The 26,596-nt window shown below is 37.9% G+C and overlaps 1 protein-coding gene and 1 long non-coding RNA gene across 2 annotated transcripts in view; one reads left to right on the top strand and one right to left on the bottom strand.

Moving 5' to 3' along the window:
• The window catches only part of PRORP (protein only RNase P catalytic subunit), a 235,430-nt gene that overhangs the window by 185,784 nt on the left and 23,050 nt on the right, over positions 1–26,596 (bottom strand). The window lies entirely within an intron of this gene.
• LOC128645035 (uncharacterized) lies at positions 18,029–23,047 on the top strand. Its single transcript, XR_008400068.1, has 3 exons — positions 18,029–18,069; positions 21,918–22,144; positions 22,830–23,047. It is a non-coding gene; the product is annotated as an uncharacterized LOC128645035 (long non-coding RNA).

Genomic DNA, 26,596 nt, shown 5'->3' with positions numbered 1-26,596 from the left:
AGGCTGTGGATTTGTGGCGGCAAGGTGCACAAACTACTTATATGTTTTCCCCCATTAGCTAGAACCCGGCAAATAGGCTATGTTTTAACAATTATTTTTCTTTCTTTTCTTTTGCAGGAAATTATAATAGTAATTCTAGATATGAAATATAATAATCGAATCAGATATAGCATATGAGCCTGTATTAAAGGGACAGTCAACACCAGAATATTTATTGTTTTAAAAGATAGATAATCCCTTTATTACCCATTCCCTAGTTTTGCATAACTAACACAGTTATAATAATATAATTTTTACCTCTGTGATTATCTTGTATCTAAGCTTCTGCAAACTGCCCCCTTATTTCAGTTCTTTTGACCAACTTGCTTTTTAGCCAATCAGTGCTCACTCCAGGGTAACTTCACATGCATGAGCTCAATGTTATCTATATGAAACACATGAACTAATGCCCTCTAGTGGTAAAAATGCATTCAGATTAGAGGCAGTCTTCAAGGTCTAAGAAATTAGCACATGAACCTCCTAGAATTAGCTTTCAACTAAGAATACCAAGAGAACAAAGCAAAAATTGGTGATAAAAGTAAACTGGAAAGTTGTTTAAAATTACATTCCCTATTTAAATCATGAAAGTTTTTTTTGGACTTGACTGTCCCTTTAAGGCTACTTTAAAGGGACAGTCTACACCAGAATTTTTATTGTTTAAAAGATAGATAATCCCTTTATTACCCATTCCCCAGTTTTGCATAACCAACACAGTTATATTAATATACTTTTAACCTCTGTGATTATCTTGTATCTAAGCCTCTGCAAACTGCCCATTTATTTCAGTTCTTTTGACAGACTTGCAGTTTAGCCAATCAGTGCCTGCTCCCAGATAACTTCACGTGCACGAGCACAGTGTTATCTATATGAAACACATGAACTAACACCCTCTAGTAGTGAAAATCTGTTAAAATGCATTATGAAAAGAGGTGGCCTTCAAGGTCTAAGAAATTAGCATATGAACCTCCTAGGTTAAGCTTTCAACTAAGAATACCAAGAGAACAAAGCAAAATTGGTGATAAAATTACATGCCCTATCTGAATCATGGCAGTTTATTTTGGCCTAGACCGTCCCTTTAAGCCTGTATTTAGGTTATATTAAATTCAAGTATATGAAGCCTGTATTAAGGTTATAACAAATATAATACATTCAGCCTGTATTAAGGCTATATTACATTTAGTATATTAAGCCTATATTAGGCTATATCTCTTGTATTTTAAGCCTCTATTAAGGCTATATCAATTGTAAGTATATTAAGCCTGTATTAAAGCTTTATAAGTAGATTAGTCTGTATTAAGGCTATATTATATTTAGTATTTAAGTATTTTGAGCCTGTATTAAGGCTATATCAAATATTATATTATAGGTATATATTAATCTGTTAGTATATTATTCTTTCTAAACCATATCTATTAGTTTATATGTGTATATGTGTGGATACACAAATATTTCTTTGAGTAACATGTTTTTTCTTTTGCAGATTACTAATTTTGTGTGTATTTACTTATATATACATATATGTCTTTGTTAGCCAAGGTGTACGCGGGGTAAGAGTTAGTGTTTGGCCTTTTATACTCATATTTTCTAATTAATTTTGTTAGAACAATAGATTGTGGATCAGTCTCATAATATATAGGAAGTGAGTCAGGACCTCAAACATAGTACTTGTTCTTTAAAAATACTCCTTAGCTTTCTAAGGGCAAGAAACAACACGTAAATGAAGGCCCCGAGCAAGATTAATAGGGGCGATAGAAACTCATCCACTGAGGTAATGCGGGGCAGAGAATCCTTGACCCTGAGGATTCCGAGTGGTCCCTCCCTCCTCATCGGCCTAGGTTTCTCCAGAGACGCCTTCTCCATTCTCTGGTCCGTGAATATAGGCTTTTAGGGCTGAATGCCGTAAGCCTTTTCTTCCCGGCAAGGAATCAACCACCCCTAGGTTTGACTCTAAACTGATAAGTTTCCCGACTATGAAGGGTAAAATCCAAGGTAAGGCCTGGAGTGATCCCTTTGTGGTGTCCAGTATAAATGCCTGGATACTTCTGGCCCTCTGGCCCAAATCTTACTAATTTTCTATTTTCAACAAGGCTCCTCTTTCCGGCTCCTCCTTAGATCATTCCATGGTTGGAATCTGGGCTTCCTAGGCTTTTATCTGCTGGGCAACTCTAATGTTGCTCTCTCCAGGGAAAGGCGTAGAGCTGCATTATTTCACACTGATCCCTTACTAACAGTTTAAGCAACTGAAGAGGGAGGCTTCAACCTAGGCCCTTTGTTTGGGGACTCTTTTCTCACTATCTTGAGGTATTCTTTCTTCACATCTGATGATGCAACCCAGGGCCATCTCCTTCTTCCGCAGGAGAAGATAGATCAACTCAGGATCCGACCTGCTTTGGGCCACTGTCTGAATTTCCATCCGCATTTATTGAGAATCTTTGGCCTCTTGTCCTCTAATCCATCCAACCCATTTTCTGGCCCTCTCCACCTTTCTTGGTCTCTTTCCTTGTGCTATCAGATTGTTCGGAACAATTTTACCCCGAGAGTCTCCAATCACTCAGCGGACTGGTTTCTCGTCAATGGAGATTTTCCAGCATCTAGAGATGGCAACGTGTTGTAGTCTCATGACCCAGAATTTTGTCCCCTAGGACATCTGAATCACCTAGTCTAGCGGATTTCAGTTATACCCTGGTTGTCCGGAGGCCTTAGCATGAGGTGTCCTCCCACGGTGGGAATCCTGGGCCCCAAGTTCTTGAAGGTTCTGCTATTCTACACTGGACAGTCTGGGTTCGTTGGTGTGTGGGAATGGATATTGATCCCTTTTCTACCTCCACTTTCCCACTTTTTCTCTAGTTTTTTTCCTGGCCTGTCGATCGGTCCTGCTCTGCCTTTCTGTGGACCATATTCTCTTCGAAATGTCCCCGTGGGTAGACATTGTTTAGTCTGCCATCCTTGTGGACCTTTAAGGTTCAGAACCCTCTTACCTTGTTATTCGAGTCTCTGGCTATGCGGTTCTTTCTTTCTTCAGGAACTAGCTTTCAGCATCCTTTGCCATACCCCTTTGCCTGTTTTCATTGGCAAATTTAGGTGCCGAGGACTCTGATGTTCATTCTTCATTATTTCTCGGAAGGCGTCTCCCTCTCTATTTTCTCTGATCCTCTTCGCCCTCTAAATTTCGTTTTACCTTGTTCTCAGAGGATTCTCTTGGTGTAGCCCTTTGGCTTCCTGTTTATCTCCCTAGGCTAAAGACCTTAGTGGTTCTTCGTCAGATTACCTTTCATGGATCAGAGGGTCCACACCTGGCACAAATATCCTTCTCTTTTTGGAGCTCTTTCTGTTCAGGTTTCTTAGGCTTCGACCATTGGGTCTTTCAGCTTGGTATTTTTCTTAACCTACTCCTCATGCATTCCACTCTGTACATACATTCCACTCTGTCCTTTTCAGGGCTTTAAAATATGCAAAATATGAAGCCTCCTGTCTTGCCTAAATAATCTAAATTTTATTAAAGACAGGAGGCAAGTATTTTCCCACCTCTTCCCCCCCCCTGGAAGTATAAATAAATAAATAAATAAATACATTTAAAAAATAAATATATTAACCTTTGTTAACCTTTGTTCTCCGTAGGTTCGTTTACCGTTATAGTAGCAGTATTATTTCTCCCTTTTTTCTTTTTGTTTGTTTTCAGCTTTATGGAGCTTTGCTCGCTTGGAACTGGGATGTCTATATTCTCTCTTTCTTCAATGGAATCTCTATGGTCATCCTGGGTGAAGTTTTCAAGTTAATGGACTTTCCTTCTTCTGTTACAGCAGCGAAAAGAGGAAGTTATTTCCTTCTTCTGTTACGGCAGCGAAAAGAGGAAGTTATTTCCTGCGCTTATGTGGTTATATTATCTGCTCTCTGCTGATTGGATGTTTTTTGTTACTATGTTATGTTTTCTTTGCTGCTGTTTGGAAGTCAGTAAAAACGAATGCAAAATATTCGTCTCCTGTCTTTAATAAAATCTAGATTTAGGCACCAAGGTTAGAATAATCTGTATTTTGCCTTACTGAATTCTCTAGTTTAATCAAGTCTTTATTATTTAAAGTATGGTTTTCCTTTTGCATACGGTAAATTTCATGTATTATTTTGACTCAACCACTTGAAATTCTGCAGTATATAAATGTGAGGGTGAGTGTGTGTATGAATGTGTATGTGGTGTGTGTGTGTGTGTGTGTGTGTGAATGTCTGTGTGTTTGTGTATGCAAGTTACAACCTTTACAACAGTTTCAAGTTTGGCTACACTCAAGAGTAAAGTGCTCACATATTTTAGTCGCTTGGCCAAAAATTGCACAAGCAAAATTTTGCGCACACTATTTAAAAAAATTAGAAGAAACATTGCCTCGCGGCCTTTGTAGTGGATCCCTGCAAGAGTCTGTTAAACTAGACAAGATGGAAGTTACACAGCAGAGACCAACTCCCTACTTCACAGCAATAGCTCGTTCATTAATGCCACCAAGCTTTGCCAATGCCTTTAACAGTAAGAGGGGACCCTTTCCAGACACCCAACTATCATTGGTTCCAGTAATTATCAATCCTTTTAAATCACTACAGGTGATCTCTGTGCAGTACCAGTGGCGGCTGGTGAATTTTGAAAATGGTAGGGCGCTAGACTCCACCCCTTTAATAAAGACCCACCCCAGGTAGCTCAGGCTCCACCCATTTGAACAAGTAGTTTTGCTTTTGTTTTTTTAAAAGTAAACTAAATAAATAAATAATAAACCCCACATTTTTTTAAAACTTTATATATATATATATATATATATATATATATATACAGGTGGCCCTCGTTTTACAACGGTTCAATTTACACCGTTTCAGAATAACAACCTTTTTTTCCAGTCATGTGACTGCTATTGAAAAGCATTGAGAAGCAGTGAATTTATTAAAATAGCCAGTAGGTGGAGCTGTACCTTGTGTTGCAGCAAAGCCAAGCAAGCTGAAATTAATCAGTTTAACCTGACCTGAGCTATCGAGCAGATTTCAAAGGAACAAGATCTTCCTGTCTATAAATCAGTCCAGATTGGAATGCATAGAAAGAATTGTTTGCAGAAAAATGCAAGTGAAGTCTGTGTTGTGTGATTATTTTATTAGGTTTATAATGCTGTTTAGCAAATGTTTTTGTTCATTTAACTTAGTTTAATTATATATTCTGTGTTGTGTGATTATTTTATTAGGTTTATAATGCTGTTTAGCATTTAAAGTCTTAATTTCAAAGCATTAAAATTAACGTATTAGGTGTTACTTATGACAATTTTGAGAGGGGCCTGGAACCTATCTCCCTCACTTCCCATTGACTTACATTATAAACTGGGTTTCAATTTACAACGGTTTCGATTTACAACCATTCCTTCTGGAACCTAACCCCGGCGTAAACCTAGGGCTACCTGTATATATATATATATATATATATATATATACACACACACACATACATACATACATGCATATACAGGTGGCCCTCGTTATTACACCGTTTCAGAATAACAACCTTTTTTTCCAGTCATGTGACTGCTATTGAAAAGCATTGAGAAGCAGTGCGAGAAAGAATGTGTATGTGTGTGTGAGAGAGAAAGAATGTATGTGTGTGTGTGTAAGAAAGAATGTGTGTGTGTGTGTGTGTGAGAGAGAGAGAAATAATGTGTGCGTGTGTGTGAAAGAGAGAAATAATGTGTGTGTGTGAGAGAGAAAGAATGGATGTGTGTGAGAGAAAGAATGTATGTGTGTGTGTGAGAGAGAGAAAGAATGTATGTGTGTGTGTGAGAGAGAGAAAGAATTTATATGTGTGTGTGAGAGAGAGAAAGAATGTATATGTGTGTGTGAGAGAGAAAGAATGTATGTGTGTGTGTGAGAAAGAATGTATGTGTATGAGAGAGAATGCATGAGTGACTATGTAAGTATTTAAAAATACTACCAAGTCACAGTGCAAACACAGACTACTATTCTTGTTTTGCTGAGTTAGCCTTGAGTTGGCCCTTCCTAAAATGTATACAGCAATTTAACTGTTCTCTTTGCCAGCTTGTACAACAATGTTTCACATTTATCCTAAGGATCTAGATTTTGTTGTGTGTTGGTATCTGTACTGTTAGTTAATTTTATGGCAAGACAGGAGCCTTCATATTTTGCATTAATCTTTACCTACTTCCAAACAGCAGCAAAGAAAACAATAACATAGTAACAAAAAAATATCCAATCAGCAGAAAGCAGAAAATATAACCATATAAGCACAGGAAATAACTTCCTCTTTTCTTTGCTGCCTTCCAGACAGCAGGTGATGTTATCTTTTGCTTGTGCAATTTGTGTAATCATAGCTTTTATTGCAATACAAGTTTGATCATTCCTAATGTAGTTTTTCTTTAGAATGTCGTTTTCTTTAGAAATAGAAGATGTAGTTGTAGCATTTACTAGTCTTTTCTACCACAGATGAATGTAAATCCCCTTAACTAGTATCTTAACTATATTGATATAACTTTTCTTTTAGGCAAGCCGTGATAATTTCTTAATATTTTTTTGCTTGCCAGTACTTTTGAGTTGTTTCTATAACTTGTTGGTGACATAGTGCATTTTATTTTCCTGTTGCTATTAAGTGTTATGGTGGCCTAATGGACTAAATCCCTTAATAACAACATATGTATTTCCTCTGCATTTTCTTAAACGTTGGTGGCATAGTGCGTGCAGCGGCACTCTGTCCTTCAGAACCGCCGCTGCATGTGATCGCTCCCCCGGGAGTATTACCTCCCTCATACTTTTCCTCTTAAACGGCTTTCCCACTGGGACTGCTAGTAAGATGCTTGGAACCATCTTCCTCGTGGCTTGCAGCCACTTCTGGCCCCTCTCCTTCTAGCGATCCCGGTCTTGCTCTATGTGACCAGTTGCGGCCGGGAACGTTATAAGCCGCCATCTCCTCACAAACTCCTTGACAGCAGGCGCTACTTGCAAAGGCACTGCATAGCCTAGTGGTACTCCTCCTATCTGGAGATAGAGAGTACAGGTTTCAACTTCTCAGAGAGACGCGCACCAGGCTGTGGATTTGTGGCGGCAAGGTGCACAAACTACTTATATGTTTTCCCCCATTAGCTAGAACCCGGCAAATAGGCTATGTTTTAACAATTATTTTTCTTTCTTTTCTTTTGCAGGAAATTATAATAGTAATTCTAGATATGAAATATAATAATCGAATCAGATATAGCATATGAGCCTGTATTAAAGGGACAGTCAACACCAGAATATTTATTGTTTTAAAAGATAGATAATCCCTTTATTACCCATTCCCTAGTTTTGCATAACTAACACAGTTATAATAATATAATTTTTACCTCTGTGATTATCTTGTATCTAAGCTTCTGCAAACTGCCCCCTTATTTCAGTTCTTTTGACCAACTTGCTTTTTAGCCAATCAGTGCTCACTCCAGGGTAACTTCACATGCATGAGCTCAATGTTATCTATATGAAACACATGAACTAATGCCCTCTAGTGGTAAAAATGCATTCAGATTAGAGGCAGTCTTCAAGGTCTAAGAAATTAGCACATGAACCTCCTAGAATTAGCTTTCAACTAAGAATACCAAGAGAACAAAGCAAAAATTGGTGATAAAAGTAAACTGGAAAGTTGTTTAAAATTACATTCCCTATTTAAATCATGAAAGTTTTTTTTGGACTTGACTGTCCCTTTAAGGCTACTTTAAAGGGACAGTCTACACCAGAATTTTTATTGTTTAAAAGATAGATAATCCCTTTATTACCCATTCCCCAGTTTTGCATAACCAACACAGTTATATTAATATACTTTTAACCTCTGTGATTATCTTGTATCTAAGCCTCTGCAAACTGCCCATTTATTTCAGTTCTTTTGACAGACTTGCAGTTTAGCCAATCAGTGCCTGCTCCCAGATAACTTCACGTGCACGAGCACAGTGTTATCTATATGAAACACATGAACTAACACCCTCTAGTAGTGAAAATCTGTTAAAATGCATTATGAAAAGAGGTGGCCTTCAAGGTCTAAGAAATTAGCATATGAACCTCCTAGGTTAAGCTTTCAACTAAGAATACCAAGAGAACAAAGCAAAATTGGTGATAAAATTACATGCCCTATCTGAATCATGGCAGTTTATTTTGGCCTAGACCGTCCCTTTAAGCCTGTATTTAGGTTATATTAAATTCAAGTATATGAAGCCTGTATTAAGGTTATAACAAATATAATACATTCAGCCTGTATTAAGGCTATATTACATTTAGTATATTAAGCCTATATTAGGCTATATCTCTTGTATTTTAAGCCTCTATTAAGGCTATATCAATTGTAAGTATATTAAGCCTGTATTAAAGCTTTATAAGTAGATTAGTCTGTATTAAGGCTATATTATATTTAGTATTTAAGTATTTTGAGCCTGTATTAAGGCTATATCAAATATTATATTATAGGTATATATTAATCTGTTAGTATATTATTCTTTCTAAACCATATCTATTAGTTTATATGTGTATATGTGTGGATACACAAATATTTCTTTGAGTAACATGTTTTTTCTTTTGCAGATTACTAATTTTGTGTGTATTTACTTATATATACATATATGTCTTTGTTAGCCAAGGTGTACGCGGGGTAAGAGTTAGTGTTTGGCCTTTTATACTCATATTTTCTAATTAATTTTGTTAGAACAATAGATTGTGGATCAGTCTCATAATATATAGGAAGTGAGTCAGGACCTCAAACATAGTACTTGTTCTTTAAAAATACTCCTTAGCTTTCTAAGGGCAAGAAACAACACGTAAATGAAGGCCCCGAGCAAGATTAATAGGGGCGATAGAAACTCATCCACTGAGGTAATGCGGGGCAGAGAATCCTTGACCCTGAGGATTCCGAGTGGTCCCTCCCTCCTCATCGGCCTAGGTTTCTCCAGAGACGCCTTCTCCATTCTCTGGTCCGTGAATATAGGCTTTTAGGGCTGAATGCCGTAAGCCTTTTCTTCCCGGCAAGGAATCAACCACCCCTAGGTTTGACTCTAAACTGATAAGTTTCCCGACTATGAAGGGTAAAATCCAAGGTAAGGCCTGGAGTGATCCCTTTGTGGTGTCCAGTATAAATGCCTGGATACTTCTGGCCCTCTGGCCCAAATCTTACTAATTTTCTATTTTCAACAAGGCTCCTCTTTCCGGCTCCTCCTTAGATCATTCCATGGTTGGAATCTGGGCTTCCTAGGCTTTTATCTGCTGGGCAACTCTAATGTTGCTCTCTCCAGGGAAAGGCGTAGAGCTGCATTATTTCACACTGATCCCTTACTAACAGTTTAAGCAACTGAAGAGGGAGGCTTCAACCTAGGCCCTTTGTTTGGGGACTCTTTTCTCACTATCTTGAGGTATTCTTTCTTCACATCTGATGATGCAACCCAGGGCCATCTCCTTCTTCCGCAGGAGAAGATAGATCAACTCAGGATCCGACCTGCTTTGGGCCACTGTCTGAATTTCCATCCGCATTTATTGAGAATCTTTGGCCTCTTGTCCTCTAATCCATCCAACCCATTTTCTGGCCCTCTCCACCTTTCTTGGTCTCTTTCCTTGTGCTATCAGATTGTTCGGAACAATTTTACCCCGAGAGTCTCCAATCACTCAGCGGACTGGTTTCTCGTCAATGGAGATTTTCCAGCATCTAGAGATGGCAACGTGTTGTAGTCTCATGACCCAGAATTTTGTCCCCTAGGACATCTGAATCACCTAGTCTAGCGGATTTCAGTTATACCCTGGTTGTCCGGAGGCCTTAGCATGAGGTGTCCTCCCACGGTGGGAATCCTGGGCCCCAAGTTCTTGAAGGTTCTGCTATTCTACACTGGACAGTCTGGGTTCGTTGGTGTGTGGGAATGGATATTGATCCCTTTTCTACCTCCACTTTCCCACTTTTTCTCTAGTTTTTTTCCTGGCCTGTCGATCGGTCCTGCTCTGCCTTTCTGTGGACCATATTCCCTTCGAAATGTCCCCGTGGGTAGACATTGTTTAGTCTGCCATCCTTGTGGACCTTTAAGGTTCAGAACCCTCTTACCTTGTTATTCGAGTCTCTGGCTATGCGGTTCTTTCTTTCTTCAGGAACTAGCTTTCAGCATCCTTTGCCATACCCCTTTGCCTGTTTTCATTGGCAAATTTAGGTGCCGAGGACTCTGATGTTCATTCTTCATTATTTCTCGGAAGGCGTCTCCCTCTCTATTTTCTCTGATCCTCTTCGCCCTCTAAATTTCGTTTTACCTAGTTCTCAGAGGATTCTCTTGGTGTAGCCCTTTGGCTTCCTGTTTATCTCCCTAGGCTAAAGACCTTAGTGGTTCTTCGTCAGATTACCTTTCATGGATCAGAGGGTCCACACCTGGCACAAATATCCTTCTCTTTTTGGAGCTCTTTCTGTTCAGGTTTCTTAGGCTTCGACCATTGGGTCTTTCAGCTTGGTATTTTTCTTAACCTACTCCTCATGCATTCCACTCTGTACATACATTCCACTCTGTCCTTTTCAGGGCTTTAAAATATGCAAAATATGAAGCCTCCTGTCTTGCCTAAATAATCTAAATTTTATTAAAGACAGGAGGCAAGTATTTTCCCACCTCTTCCCCCCCCCTGGAAGTATAAATAAAAAAATAAAAAAATAAATAAATAAATTTAAAAAATAAATATATTAACCTTTGTTAACCTTTGTTCTCCGTAGGTTCGTTTACCGTTATAGTAGCAGTATTATTTCTCCCTTTTTTCTTTTTGTTTGTTTTCAGCTTTATGGAGCTTTGCTCGCTTGGAACTGGGATGTCTATATTCTCTCTTTCTTCAATGGAATCTCTATGGTCATCCTGGGTGAAGTTTTCGAGTTAATGGACTTTCCTTCTTCTGTTACAGCAGCGAAAAGAGGAAGTTATTTCCTTCTTCTGTTACGGCAGCGAAAAGAGGAAGTTATTTCCTGCGCTTATGTGGTTATATTATCTGCTCTCTGCTGATTGGATGTTTTTTGTTACTATGTTATGTTTTCTTTGCTGCTGTTTGGAAGTCAGTAAAAACGAATGCAAAATATTCGTCTCCTGTCTTTAATAAAATCTAGATTTAGGCACCAAGGTTAGAATAATCTGTATTTTGCCTTACTGAATTCTCTAGTTTAATCAAGTCTTTATTATTTAAAGTATGGTTTTCCTTTTGCATACGGTAAATTTCATGTATTATTTTGACTCAACCACTTGAAATTCTGCAGTATATAAATGTGAGGGTGAGTGTGTGTATGAATGTGTATGTGGTGTGTGTGTGTGTGAATGTCTGTGTGTTTGTGTATGCAAGTTACAACCTTTACAACAGTTTCAAGTTTGGCTACACTCAAGAGTAAAGTGCTCACATATTTTAGTCGCTTGGCCAAAAATTGCACAAGCAAAATTTTGCGCACACTATTTAAAAAAATTAGAAGAAACATTGCCTCGCGGCCTTTGTAGTGGATCCCTGCAAGAGTCTGTTAAACTAGACAAGATGGAAGTTACACAGCAGAGACCAACTCCCTACTTCACAGCAATAGCTCGTTCATTAATGCCACCAAGCTTTGCCAATGCCTTTAACAGTAAGAGGGGACCCTTTCCAGACACCCAACTATCATTGGTTCCAGTAATTATCAATCCTTTTAAATCACTACAGGTGATCTCTGTGCAGTACCAGTGGCGGCTGGTGAATTTTGAAAATGGTAGGGCGCTAGACTCCACCCCTTTAATAAAGACCCACCCCAGGTGGCTCAGGCTCCACCCATTTGAACAAGTAGTTTTGCTTTTGTTTTTTTAAAAGTAAACTAAATAAATAAATAATAAACCCCACATTTTTTTAAAACTTTATATATATATATATATATATATATATATATATATATATATATATATATATATATACAGGTGGCCCTCGTTTTACAACGGTTCAATTTACACCGTTTCAGAATAACAACCTTTTTTTCCAGTCATGTGACTGCTATTGAAAAGCATTGAGAAGCAGTGAATTTATTAAAATAGCCAGTAGGTGGAGCTGTACCTTGTGTTGCAGCAAAGCCAAGCAAGCTGAAATTAATCAGTTTAACCTGACCTGAGCTATCGAGCAGATTTCAAAGGAACAAGATCTTCCTGTCTATAAATCAGTCCAGATTGGAATGCATAGAAAGAATTGTTTGCAGAAAAATGCAAGTGAAGTCTGTGTTGTGTGATTATTTTATTAGGTTTATAATGCTGTTTAGCAAATGTTTTTGTTCATTTAACTTAGTTTAATTATATATTCTGTGTTGTGTGATTATTTTATTAGGTTTATAATGCTGTTTAGCATTTAAAGTCTTAATTTCAAAGCATTAAAATTAACGTATTAGGTGTTACTTATGACAATTTTGAGAGGGGCCTGGAACCTATCTCCCTCACTTCCCATTGACTTACATTATAAACTGGGTTTCAATTTACAACGGTTTCGATTTACAACCATTCCTTCTGGAACCTAACCCCGGCGTAAACCTAGGGCTACCTGTATATATATATATATATATATATATATATACACACACACACACATACATACATGCATATACAGGTGGCCCTCGTTATTACACCGTTTCAGAATAACAACCTTTTTTTCCAGTCATGTGACTGCTATTGAAAAGCATTGAGAAGCAGTGCATTTATTAAAATAGCCAGTAGGTAGAGCTGTCCGCTTGTGTTGCAGAAAAGCCAAGCAAGCTGAAATTAATCAGTTTAACCAGATCTGAACTATCAAGCAGATTTCAAAGGAACAAGATCTTTCTGTCTATTACTCAGTCCAGATTGGAATGCATAGAAAGAACGGTTTGCAGAAAAATGCAAATGAAGTCTGTGTTGTGTGATCATTTTATCAGGTTTATAATGCTGTTTAGCAAATGTTTTTGTTCATTTAACTTAGTTTAATTATATATTCTGTGTTGTGTGATTATTCTATTAGGTTTATAATGCTGTCTAGCATTTAAAGTTTTCATTCCAATGCTTTTAAAATAATGTATTAGGTGTTACTTATGACAATTTTGAGAGGGGCCTGGAACCTATCTCCCTCACTTCCCATTGACTTACATTATAAACTGGGCTTCAATTTACAACGGTTTCGATTTACAACCATTCCTTCTGGAACCTAACCCCAGCGTAAACTGAGGGCTACCTGTATATATATATATATATATATATACAGGTGGCCCTCGTTTTACAACGGTTCAATTTACACCGTTTCAGAATAACAACCTTTTTTTCCAGTCATGTGACTGCTATTGAAAAGCATTGAGAAGCAGTGAATTTATTAAAATAGCCAGTAGGTGGAGCTGTACCTTGTGTTGCAGCAAAGCCAAGCAAGCTGAAATTAATCAGTTTAACCTGACCTGAGCTATCGAGCAGATTTCAAAGGAACAAGATCTTCCTGTCTATAAATCAGTCCAGATTGGAATGCATAGAAAGAATTGTTTGCAGAAAAATGCAAGTGAAGTCTGTGTTGTGTGATTATTTTATTAGGTTTATAATGCTGTTTAGCAAATGTTTTTGTTCATTTAACTTAGTTTAATTATATATTCTGTGTTGTGTGATTATTTTATTAGGTTTATAATGCTGTTTAGCATTTAAAGTCTTAATTTCAAAGCATTAAAAATAACGTATTAGGTGTTACTTATGACAATTTTGAGAGGGGCCTGGAACCTATCTCCCTCACTTCCCATTGACTTACATTATAAACTGGGTTTCAATTTACAACGGTTTCGATTTACAACCATTCCTTCTGGAACATAACCCCGGCGTAAACTGAAGGCTACCTGTATGTATATATATATATATATATATATATATATATATATATATATATATATATACACACACACACACATACATACATGCATATACAGGTGGCCCTCGTTATTACACCGTTTCAGAATAACAACTAGGGATGCACCGAAATTTCGGCCGCAGAAAGTTTCGGCCGAAAATAGCCTTTTTGGCTATTTCGGTTTTTGTTTTTTTTGCCTGTTATTTTCTGTAAAATTATTGTGTAGCATGTTTCAAATTTGATGCTAGCCTAGAGCTGCTATTTAAGTTTATTACTTGACTTACTGTTCTGCATATTATGAGTTTTCTAGGACTATACTTTATTTGGATAATTGGTAAAAAAAAAAAAAAACAGTTAAATATGATTCTGTTACATAGAACTAAATGAAGAATACAGTATAATGATATTTATAATTGTTTTAAGTGAGGAAACATTTTGGCCGAAAATTGCATTTTTTTCTTTTTTTTTTTTTCTTGGTAAAATTATTGTGTAGCATATTATTGTTTTAAGATATTTTGGTCCAATTTTAGTGTATTACTTTCAATAAAAGTGTGGGCTTTTTTATTGGCTCTAATTATGCAAAAAAAAAAAAAAAAACTAAAAAAAATTAATTTGAAAAAACACATTTTCGGTATCAGTTTCGGTTTTCGGCCAAATGCATCCTGGATTTTCGGATTCGGTTTCGGTCCAGAATTTCCATTTCGGTGCATCACTAATAACAACCTTTTTTTCCAGTCATGTGACTGCTATTGAAAAGCATTGAGAAGCAGTGCATTTATTAAAATAGCCAGTAGGTAGAGCTGTCCGCTTGTGTTGCAGCAAAGCCAAGCAAGCTGAAATTAATCAGTTTAACCAGATCTGAACTATCAAGCAGATTTCAAAGGAACAAGATCTTTCTGTCTATTACTCAGTCCAGATTGGAATGCATAGAAAGAACGGTTTGCAGAAAAATGCAAATGAAGTCTGTGTTGTGTGATCATTTTATCAGGTTTATAATGCTGTTTAGCAAATGTTTTTGTTCATTTAACTTAGTTTAATTATATATTCTGTGTTGTGTGATTATTCTATTAGGTTTATAATGCTGTCTAGCATTTAAAGTTTTCATTCCAATGCTTTTAAAATAATGTATTAGGTGTTACTTATGACAATTTTGAGAGGGGCCTGGAACCTATCTCCCTCACTTCCCATTGACTTACATTATAAACTGGGCTTCAATTTACAACGGTTTCGATTTACAACCATTCCTTCTGGAACTTACCCCAGCGTAAACTGAGGGCTACTTGTATGTATATATATATATATATATATATATATATATATATACACACACATATATATATATATATATATATATATATATACTGTACATACACACACATACAGATATATATATATATATATACACACACACATAATTAAATTTCCTGCTTTTTAAATATTGAATATATATACATTAACTCGTTGCTTTATGATACAACGTATGCAAAATGTTGAGTTACTGAAAACTATTTTTTAATCATAACTATAGTGTGAAATTATCTATATGTGGTATCAGCTGTGAGGTAAGGAATATTTAATGTCCACCCATTCTCACGGCTATCATGCAGGTGTTGAGATATCACCTGTTGTACCTAAGTGAAGGTTGCAAATAGCACTTAGTATATTAAGTCAATATTATCAGCAGTAAATATTCCTTAGCAATAGGACTTGAGCAGAGTTCAGAGCTAGGGAAGATGTTTTGGTAGCTTATCTTATACAAGATGTTCTACACTGGCTGAACCAGTGGTTTCTACAGAAACCTGCATGCTCTACACATATTTTGCACCCAGATAAAGTTATAATTGGGTATTGGTCAAATAAATACAATTCACAACACAATATACAGTTTTAAGTAGAGCTAGAAAGCTCACAGCAACAAAATTACTGCACTTATACAAAGTAGTGGCTCAAACAGCAGTGTACACTCAGAGTGTGCTGTGCTTATTTAGAGTGAGAGATTCACTGATTGAAAAATCCACCAACATAGTTGCCATTTGCCAACATTTCAAAAACAATTTCCACTTTGCAGCAGTGTGTTGGAGTATGTATGTATGTTTATCTATGTGTATGTTTGTATGTGAGTGTAACTGTGTATGTATGTGAGTGTGTGTGTATCCATGTATGTGAGTGTAACTGTGTATGTATGTATGTGAGTGTATGTATGTATGTATGTGAGTGTAACTGTGTATGTATGTGAGTGTATGTGTGTGTGTGTGTATGTATGTGAGTGTAACTATGTATGTATGTGAGTGTAACTGTGTATGTATGTGAGTATGTATGTATGTGAGTGTAACTGTATATGCATGTGAGTGTAACTGTGTATGTATGTGAGTGTATGTGTGTGTATGTATGTGAGTGTAACTGTGTATGTATGTGAGTGTATGTGTGTGTATGTATGTGAGTGTAACTGTGTATGTATGTGAGTGTATGTGTGTGTATGTATGTATGTATGTGAGTGTATGTATGTGAGTGTATGTGTGTATGTATGTGAGTAACTGTGTATGTATGTGAGTGTATGTGTGTGTATGTATGTGAGTGTATGTATGTATGTATGTATGTGAGTGTATGTATGTATGTGAGTGTATGTATGTATGTATGTATGTGAGTGTAACTGTGTATGTATGTGAGTGTATGTATGTGTAGTGTGTATGTGTTGGTAGATATTCTGCTTGCATCTCCCACTCCAATTAAATAGTTCAGTATGATATTAATAAACATTAACCCTGTTTAGAGCAGTGGAGGCTCCTCTATAGGAGCACTTGAGCACGTGAACCCCCTGACCAAACCCACTGACCAAACCCCCTGACCCCTGATGAACAAAAAAAAAAGAAAAAAAAAAAAAGATTGAGAAATATTTTTTTTTTTTTAATTTTTAAACCTTTTTTGCTTATTTATATTAAAAAATCCTCCAGGCTCCATTAAAATTGCTGTTTCTAATTATTTATTTATTTGCAGTCAATGCAGTTTTACAGTGGAATGGTCTTTTGCCTAATACTTCTATCTATATCGCACATGCTGTGCAGTGCGATAGATAGAATTATAGGCAAAAGTCCTTTCCACTTTAAAACTGCATTGACTGCAGTGCCACCTACAGGCCAGCCCATAGGTCTCCTAACCGCACAGATTTTAGTGTGCGAGAGCCAGCTGTCACGTGACCCTCGCACACTAAGAGCTGTGTGTGTGGGAGGAGGAGTATTGTTTTGTGGGCAGAGAGGCAGCGAGGAGGCGGAGCCGGGACGGACTGCCAGCTAGAGTGAGTCACTGAGACAGTCAGTCAGCAGCCAGCTCCCACCCCACCCAGGGGCCATGCGCAACTGTGCATAAAGTTAGGGGCTGGAGCAGCATAGCAGCATGTGGGCATGTGTGCTGGAGGAGAAGATTGCGACTCACTCAGGCTAGGCGAGGGAAGGAGCCGGAAGCAAGCAACTTGGACTACAGGCAGCTGCAGGCTAAGGTTCTGTTTTTAATTTTTTTTGTATAGCCCCCATGTATAAAGTTATTTAGTCACTTGTGAGTGTTGCTGTTGCCTTAAAACAAGTGGGTCTGAATGTGGGTGTCTTATGCTTTGTGGGGGCAGGGCTTGTAGTTAGGCTCTAGCCTAGGAGAAAATATTACTGGAAAGCGCGCTCTGCTGTGTTGAAGTTGGACCATCCTGCAGCTACAACCAGAACTCTAGAAGTGCAGGCTATGTGCAGCATTATTGTCAGGTGGGTGATGGTCAGAAACAGTTTAGCTTTGCCCGGGGTGTGCCTGAATAGGAATTTAAACCTGGATCATGATCTGCTGCAGCTTCATCATGTATGGTGCTGCCTATTATTAATTACGCTGCAAATGAGAGGACAGATTGTATCTTGCTGCAGGGAACATGTTACGGCAGTTTATAAGCCCTGTCTGATGTGCACTGGATGGTTTCACTCTGGCAGTACAACTACATACAATTTATTACATGACTTCTCTTATGACCCCTGAAAGCACAATTTGCAATAAATTAAAGCCTAAGAGCTGAAAATCTGGACAGCCTGCTACCGAGAGAATGTCAGGAATGCAATCCTTAGTCTCCTTCAGATCGGTAGCAGGCTGTAACTTTCACTTTCTCCTTTGCTCCTGTGAGTCCAATTGTAGATATTTGCATAAGAATATGACTGGACATTTAAGCAGGTAAAATATATATATATATACATACAGTATATCAAGGCAGGCAGGAGGCAAAAAGGTACAAGTGTTATTTGTGATGTAGTGTCTTTCTGATGTGTGCTTGAGAGTGTTGGAATATATATCTATATATGCAAACAAGTTTCTTGCAAAAAACTTCCATTTTTGTTTGTGCACCTGGGCTGTGTCATTCCAAAGTTTCACTTTCTTGTTGAAAAAATATGCAATATTGCAATGCACAAAGTAAATATTATTTTTATTATCATTTATACTTTGACACCCTTCCTTTAGATGAATACTTAAAGTATTCATCTAAAGGGGGGAAGTCAGTGTAAATGATAATAAAAATATTATACTTGTTACTTGTGTTGGGTTAAATATTATTTTTCTTTAAAATATATATATATATATATATATATATATATATATATAAATATATAGGGATTCATCTAGCTCCAATCTTCTAGGGGCCTGGGGCTCAGTAATTGAGAAACACACACATGCACACACACACAGTCTCTCTCTGTCACACACACACACTGTCTCTCTCTGCCACACACACACACACAGTCTCTCTCTGTCACACACACACACTGTCTCTCTCTGTCACACACACACACTGTCTCTCTCTGCCACACACACACACACACTCTCTCTCTCTATCACACACGCAGTCTCTCTCTCTGTCACACACACACTGTCTCTCTGTCTCACACACACACACTGTCTCTCTGTCTCACACACACACACACACTGTCTCTCTCTGTCACACACACACACTGTCTCTCTCTCTCTGTCACACTCACATAGTCTCTCTCTCTGTCACACACACACCGTCTCTCTGCCACACACACTGTCTCTCTCTCTCTATGTCACACACGCACAGACTCTCTCTCTGTCACACACACGCTGTCTCTCATTCTCTGTCACACATGCACAGTCTCTCTCTCTCTCTCTCTGTCACATAGGCACAGTCTCTCTCTCTGTCACACACACACTGTGTTCCAGGCAGGCAGACAAATCATGTAATACTGTCTGTAGTCCAGTGTGAATTAATACTGATGATCATGGATGGGGTGTATTTGGCAATGCTAGGGTTAATGGCTGCAGACTACTAGATTGACTTTAGTGCTAACTATAATCCGATTCCCCCACCTTCTTAGTCCCACACGCCATGCTAATGACACACAGCACAAATCATCATGGAAGTTCACCCCACGGCCCCCCATTCTCCCTGCCCATGTGTGGTGCAGTCATGCTGACATCCTGATCCTCTGCTTGAGCCAGTGCACTGCACACAGGTCATGATGAATGTTCAGGCAGGAGATAGTTTGTGAACCAAGGTAAGAGGGAAGACAGACAAGGGTAGCTTTTACTCATGTCTCCTGTTTATTTTTAAAGGACTCAAGCCTCTTTGATGTGTATTGCTCTACAGGGCAAGAGGTCTCAACCCTTCTCCCTGCAGCTCACAGCCTTTTTATTAACCATTTTGCTCCTAGATGTGAAGAACTGATGGTCTACTAGTAACTTTATACTAAATACAATGTGCTTTCCAGTCCCTTCTCTGTGTGTGTGTGTGTGGGGGGGGCTGTGTGTGTGTGGGGGGCTGTGTGTGTGGGGGGCTGTGTGTGTGTGGGGGGCTGTGTGTGTGTGGGGGGCTGTGTGTGTGTGTGTGGGGGGCTGTGTGTCTGTGGGTGGGCTATGTGTGTGTGTGTGTATGTATGTGTATATATATATATACACACACACTAAAATGGGCGGAGCCATCGGAGGGGCGGGGCTAGTGCTCCCCCATCTTCAAAAGTCACCAGCCGCCACTGGTTTAGAGTACATGTAGCTTTTAGGACCCTCCTTTGTATGCAAATATATATTAAAGGGACACTGAACCCAATTTTTTTGAGTCAGATAGAGCATGCAATTTTAAGCAACTTTCTAATTTACTCTTTATCAATTTTTCTTCGTTCTCTTGCTATCTTTATTTGCATCTAATGTTGTTTTTTGGTTCAGCACTTGTTTATTGGTCGGTTAAATCAATCCACCAATCATCAAGAACAAGCCAGGTTGTTCACCAAAAATGGGCCAACATCTAAACTTACATTTTTGCTTTTCAAATAAAGATACCAAGAGAATGAAGAAAATTTGATAATAGGAGTAAATTAGAAAGTTGCCTAAAATTGCATGCTCTATCTGAATCACGAAAGAAAAAAATTGGGTTCAGTGTCCCTTTAACTCTTTATCTCCAATTTATATGTTCATTAGACTATTCCCACATATTCCCCCACACATCCATATTTAATCATCTACTTTGTGAAGGTATTAACCCTCTCTATGCCACATGCAGATGCCATCTGCTTCCCCCATTATAAACATTAACTACCATGAAGATGTTAATCCCACTCAACATGCAGATGTTACAAGCCCTTCCTCATGTAAACATTAAAGGGACACTAAACCCAAACAATGTCTCTCATGATTCAGGTAGAGAATACAATTTTAAATAACTTCCCAAATTACTTCTATTATCTAATTTGCTTCATTCTTTAGATAATCTTTGTTGAAGAAATAGCAATGCACATGAGTGAGCCAATCACACGAGGCATCTATGTGCTTCTACCAATAAGCAGCTATTGAGCATATCTAGATATGCTACTCAGCAACAAATATCAAGAGAATGAAGCAAATTAGATAATAGAAGTAAATTAGAAAGTTGTTTAAAAGTGCATGCTCTAAATCATGAAAAAAATGTGGGTTTCATGTCCCTTTAACTCTTCATCACCAAACTGATGTATGCATTAATTCTACTCTCCCTGACTTACATTTTTCTTTGGGATCTTGGGGATGCAGTTCTTGAATTTTTAGATGTCCTAAATTGAATCGATCTGTATTCCTCTTCCTTTCACTCTGCTGTGTATCGGTCTTTCTCTACACTATAAGTCACTCCATACTTCTGTGACAGCAGCCAGCAATCTCATCTATTGCCGTTTTTTATTACTGCTGCCCTAATTCATCCATTACTCCGGGCTCAGCTGTTGCTGTCTGCCAACAATAAAGTCTGACAACAAAGTGCATTCCAGTGTAAGTCTCTTTTTTCAGCCAGTATATCAGCATTTTTTTTTTAAATTTAAAAATTACTTTCAAATATATTAGTCTAAAAAAATGTGTAAAATAAAATGGCATGCTGTCATACCTGTTTGTCTTATATGTATTTTGATAATTTTGGCAGCACTCTCACAATATGAGTGCCAATATATAAAATGTTTTTTTTTTTTCAGGTGTGCTTAACCAAACCCCCTTGTTGTATTTCTTTAATTTCAGGGAGCTGACCAAATCCCTTTGGTTTAAGCACCCCCCCCCCCCCCCCTGCTCAGGTGTGTCCCAGACAATGTGATTGTGCTCTATATATATATATATATATATATATATATATATATATATATATATATATATATATGTTTCAGCCCAGTAAGGCTAATCTGTATATATATATATATATATATATATATATAAAGCTAGGGCGTTTCATTCTGTGCAGTCATGATTTGAGGCATAGAACTGCAGTGTTGGAATTCTGTATTTAATATTAGAATCGAATGATTCAGCCCAGCAAAGCTAAACTGTATAGTGTTAGGAACAGTCAATTTTGGGACACCTTGTAAGTGGTGACTGGCTGAGCAGAATATGGCCATATTGTGTGACTAAGATCCCAAAGAATATTTAGTAGCAAAATTATTTGCAGCATATTTAAATATGAAATTTATATGTAAAAAGAATATATGTGGACTTAAGTGCTTAGATGTGCGCCAATACCTGTTGTTTGTTTGTCAAACCCCCTTGTTGTATTTCTTTAATTTCAGGGAGCTCAGGTGTGTCCTTGATCGCTCCCAGTGCTCGCGCGTAGGTATTCGGCGTCCCACTATGCAGGAGGGGGTGTGTCCGCAAGTGCGTGTGATCAAGTCTCGCGTCAATCCAATCCACACAGCAGAATAGAAGCGCTGAGTCCGGAGTTGAAAATTGTGCAAAGTCCCAGCCACAGCAACCGGAGCTGTTAGTGTAGACGCTACTGTAGCCTGAAGTAGCAAAGGTAAATTCAAAGTAGTGTAGTAGTCAAATCTTCGTAAAAATAAGTCTTTATTTAACAATCAAGTTAAAAACATGGTAATCCAAGAGGTACACGAAGCAGCATCAAACCATCACAGTATCTGCTAACATGTTTCGGCCCTCAGGCCGTAATCATAGCTGTCATACTATACACCTGTACACTTTAAAAAGCAACAGAGTTAACCCTGATTGGTCTAAAAACAAGGGTGTGATTAATTATGCTAATTCCTTACTGAGGTATATTTAAGGTGCTAATATAATTCCATTCCTTACAGTCTGAGAGTTGCACAAAATATGAAAAATCGACAATAGACAATATCATCAATTGGTGTCTACAATACAATAAACTGTATAGTGTTAGGACCAGTCAATCATGGGACACCTTGTAAGTGGTGACTGGCTGAGCAGAATATGGCCATATTGTGTGACTAAGATCCCAAAGAATATTTAGTAGCAAAATTATTTGCAGCATATTTAAATATGAAATTTATATGTAAAAAGAATATATGTGGACTTAAGTGCTTAGATGTGCGCCAATACCTGTTGTTTGTCTTATATGTATTTTGGTCATTTTGGCAGCACTCTCACAATATGAGTGCCAATATATAAAATGGTTTTTTTTCAGGTGTGCTTAACCAAACCCCCTTGTTGTATTTCTTTAATTTCAGGGAGCTCAGGTGTGTCCTTGATCGCTCCCAGTGCTCGCGCGTAGGTATTCAGCGTCCCACTATGCAGGAGGGGGTGTGTCCGCAAGTGCGTGTGATCAAGTCTCGCGTCAATCCAATCCACACAGCAGAATAGAAGCGCTGAGTCCGGAGTTGAAAATTGTGCAAAGTCCCAGCCACAGCAACCGGAGCTGTTAGTGTAGACGCTACTGTAGCCTGAAGTAGCAAAGGTAAATTCAAAGTAGTGTAGTAGTCAAATCTTCGTAAAAATAAGTCTTTATTTAACAATCAAGTTAAAAACATGGTAATCCAAGAGGTACACGAAGCAGCATCAAACCATCACAGTATCTGCTAACATGTTTCGGCCCTCAGGCCGTAATCATAGCTGTCATACTATACACCTGTACACTTTAAAAAGCAACAGAGTTAACCCTGATTGGTCTAAAAACAAGGGTGTGATTAATTATGCTAATTCCTTACTGAGGTATATTTAAGGTGCTAATATAATTCCATTCCTTACAGTCTGAGAGTTGCACAAAATATGAAAAATCGACAATAGACAATATCATCAATTGGTGTCTACAATACAATAAACTGTATAGTGTTAGGACCAGTCAATCATGGGACACCTTGTAAGTGGTGACTGGCTGAGCAGAATATGGCCATATTGTGTGACTAAGATCCCAAAGAATATTTAGTAGCAAAATTATTTGCAGCATATTTAAATATGAAATTTATATGTAAAAAGAATATATGTGTACATTTTTTTTTACTTGGTTTCTGTCACTCACCATGGGGGAAAAACAGAGCGTTGCGAGCAAGGTGTGCCTTAAAACTTTTATAACTGATGATAGAGTCCTGCTACCCCTCTCCCAGACCAACTGATTGGCTTTGGTATTCAGGGAATCAACTTGCGGCATATACTATACTAATACTAATAGTCTGAGCCACCCTGACATTTTAACTTATATATAACTTGTCTACTGAATTCTAAATTGAAAGCAAGGTTCCCCTTTAATTCTAGGCTGTGCTCTAGCTGATCTCTGCTTACAGTACTTGGCCCCGTGTAGCTGTGTGATCCAGGCGGCTGGTACAAACATAAGTGAGGAAATAGGAGCTTTTCCTTCACTCAAAGTCTGCTCTCTGCAGTTAGCACCAGGGCAACATTAATTTTTTTGAAAAAAAAAAAAAAAGGATTGCTACACTTCTGCTAACTGCAGAGAGCAGACTTCAAGTGAATAAAAAGCTCCTATTTCCTCACTTATGTACCGGCCATATGGATCACACGGCCGCACACTGCCATGACTCCCTGGGGCTCAGTGCTTTGAGCAGAGATCAGCCAGAGGCTAGCACAGACTTGAATTAAAGGAGAAGTTTGAACCTTGCTTTCAAAGCCCCTGTGCTGAGCTAGAGGGATATTGTCACCACCACTCCAGGTCGGACAACCAGTCTCTTCTAGGCTTGATTAATCCGAGCCCTTAGCTAGCATGCGACTGGCTAGTAGTGCCGCCCTAGTACCCCTATATATAAATATGACTGATGCCGGTGGAACATTTTTAATAAACTATTAAGTTAACTATAATAAAATAAATAATATTAAAGTGAAGGTAAACTTAAACACTTTGTAATAAATAAATCGATATATCAATCCAAATTATTAGGAGTTTCATTCATCAATACTTTTATATTTTAATATTACCTTAGATAGATTATGTTTTTATCCTCGAATAGCCTATCCGAAAATCAACCCGTAATATATTTTTTTTTCTAAACAACGATCACGTTGTTTAAGCAGCCAATTGATTCTTTGGCCGTTAGGCGGCCGTCAATTGATGTAAGCATGGATCGTTCAATATGCGCATGCGTAGCATTTTGTAGTTCTTTGCGGCCAAGCAAGTGCGTCCACGTTTCGCGCATGCGCATTAACAAATTTCTTTGTCAGGCACAGTAGAAAGATCATCGCAACTCTAACGGCAAAGAAAGGGATACATTGATACGCATGCGCGGTGAGTAGATCCTCGATGTGCACGAGCTTACTTGACACATATAGAGCGGGTAGGACCGCTCTATACGTCACTGCATCTGAAAGCCGGAACTTCTGAATGGGAAGAGAATAGGAAGCCAACGGTAAATAAAATGTAGTTTTAAAAGTATAAATTACAAATTTTTTAATAAAAAAATATAGCGACTGGATTTGAAAGTATAAAAGGATTTTGAAATCCGAATTATGAATGAACAAAATTTACCTTCACTTTAACCTTACCACCAGTGAATCATCAAAGTAATGGTGGTCCAGACAGAGTCAACAAACACAGCTGCCTGTTAACATCCTCAAAGTCGTGTAACCCCACCCTCATGCTATGCTGTAGCCAATGAGATGTTTAGGAGCTTTTTTTTTTTTTTGGATGTCTATGCATAAACGGTCGGATGAAAACTAAACAGGTGGCATCAGAAATCTATGAATGGACCAGACAGGGCATGTGTAAACTGCTCTCAAACAGGGCAGATTTCAAAAGCGCCCCACTTAGATATTATTATTAAAATGCTTAAAGTTACCATTGTTTTCAAATAAGTTTTTTTATTTTTTATTATCATTATCAAGATTCACCTCCCCCCAACCTTACAATGGCATGCTTAACTGTTTTAACATTTTTTTTAATATTATTTTTTTTTTTTAAATTCAGTTTTTTTAATAAACTTAAAACTTTTCTCCTAATTAAATAAAATAGAAGGGCATTGCCCCGCCTGCTCTTATAGAGGAGCCTCCACTGTGCAGTACATTGCAACGCTTAAATATTAATACAAAGCCACTGAAACAACCTAATCATATTGCAGCACAAGTACAGAGAGAATGTCTTTCTGTTATAAAGGAACAACTCTGCTGCTTAGGAATGTAAGGTTGGGAGCCAGATGATTTTTGGTTCAGCATCTGGGTAGCACTTACCAATTGGTGGCTACATTTAGCCACCACTCAGCAAGTGCTACCCAGGTGCTGAACCAAAAATGTGTAGTCTCTTAAGCTTACATTCCTGCTTTTTTCAAATAAAGATAGCAAAAGAACGAAACTAAATTGATAATAGGAGTAAATTAGAAATCTGCTTAAAATTGCATGCTCTGTCTGAATCATGAAAGAAAAAAAATTGAGTTTAGTGTCCCTTTAAGATGTTAATCTTGAGCTTATAGTAACCTTTTCAAATAAACCCCTTATATTAATGTAGATCTCTTACTGATAAAGGTCCATGAGTGGCCTCCATCATATCTACAAGGGGAATATAAAAAGATGACTTGTTTTTGTTTGCATATTGCCTCTCTTAAAAGGTACAATTTGTATTATTGGCATGTAACATTCTGTTTTCTTGTATGCTTTGTTGTATTTGATCGTCCTCAATAAAAAACATAATTTATGCTTACCTGATAAATTTATTTCTCTTGTAGTGTGTTCAGTCCACGGGTCATCCATTACTTATGGGATATATTCTCCTTCCCAACAGGAAGTTGCAAGAGGATCACCCAAGCAGAGCTGCTATATAGCTCCTCCCCTCACATGTTATATCCAGTCATTTGACCGAAACAAGACGAGAAAGGAGAAACTATAGGGTGCAGTGGTGACTGGAGTTATAATTTAAAATTTAGAACCTGCCTCAAAAAAGACAGGGCGGGCCGTGGACTGAACACACTACAAGAGAAATAAATTTATCAGGTAAGCATAAATTATGTTTTCTCTTGTTAAGTGTGTTCAGTCCACGGGTCATTCATTACTTATGGGATAC

Source organism: Bombina bombina, chromosome 1, assembly GCF_027579735.1.
Source record: "Bombina bombina isolate aBomBom1 chromosome 1, aBomBom1.pri, whole genome shotgun sequence".
NCBI lineage: Eukaryota > Metazoa > Chordata > Amphibia > Anura > Bombinatoridae > Bombina > Bombina bombina.
This window is presented reverse-complemented; position numbering and strand designations above follow the sequence as displayed.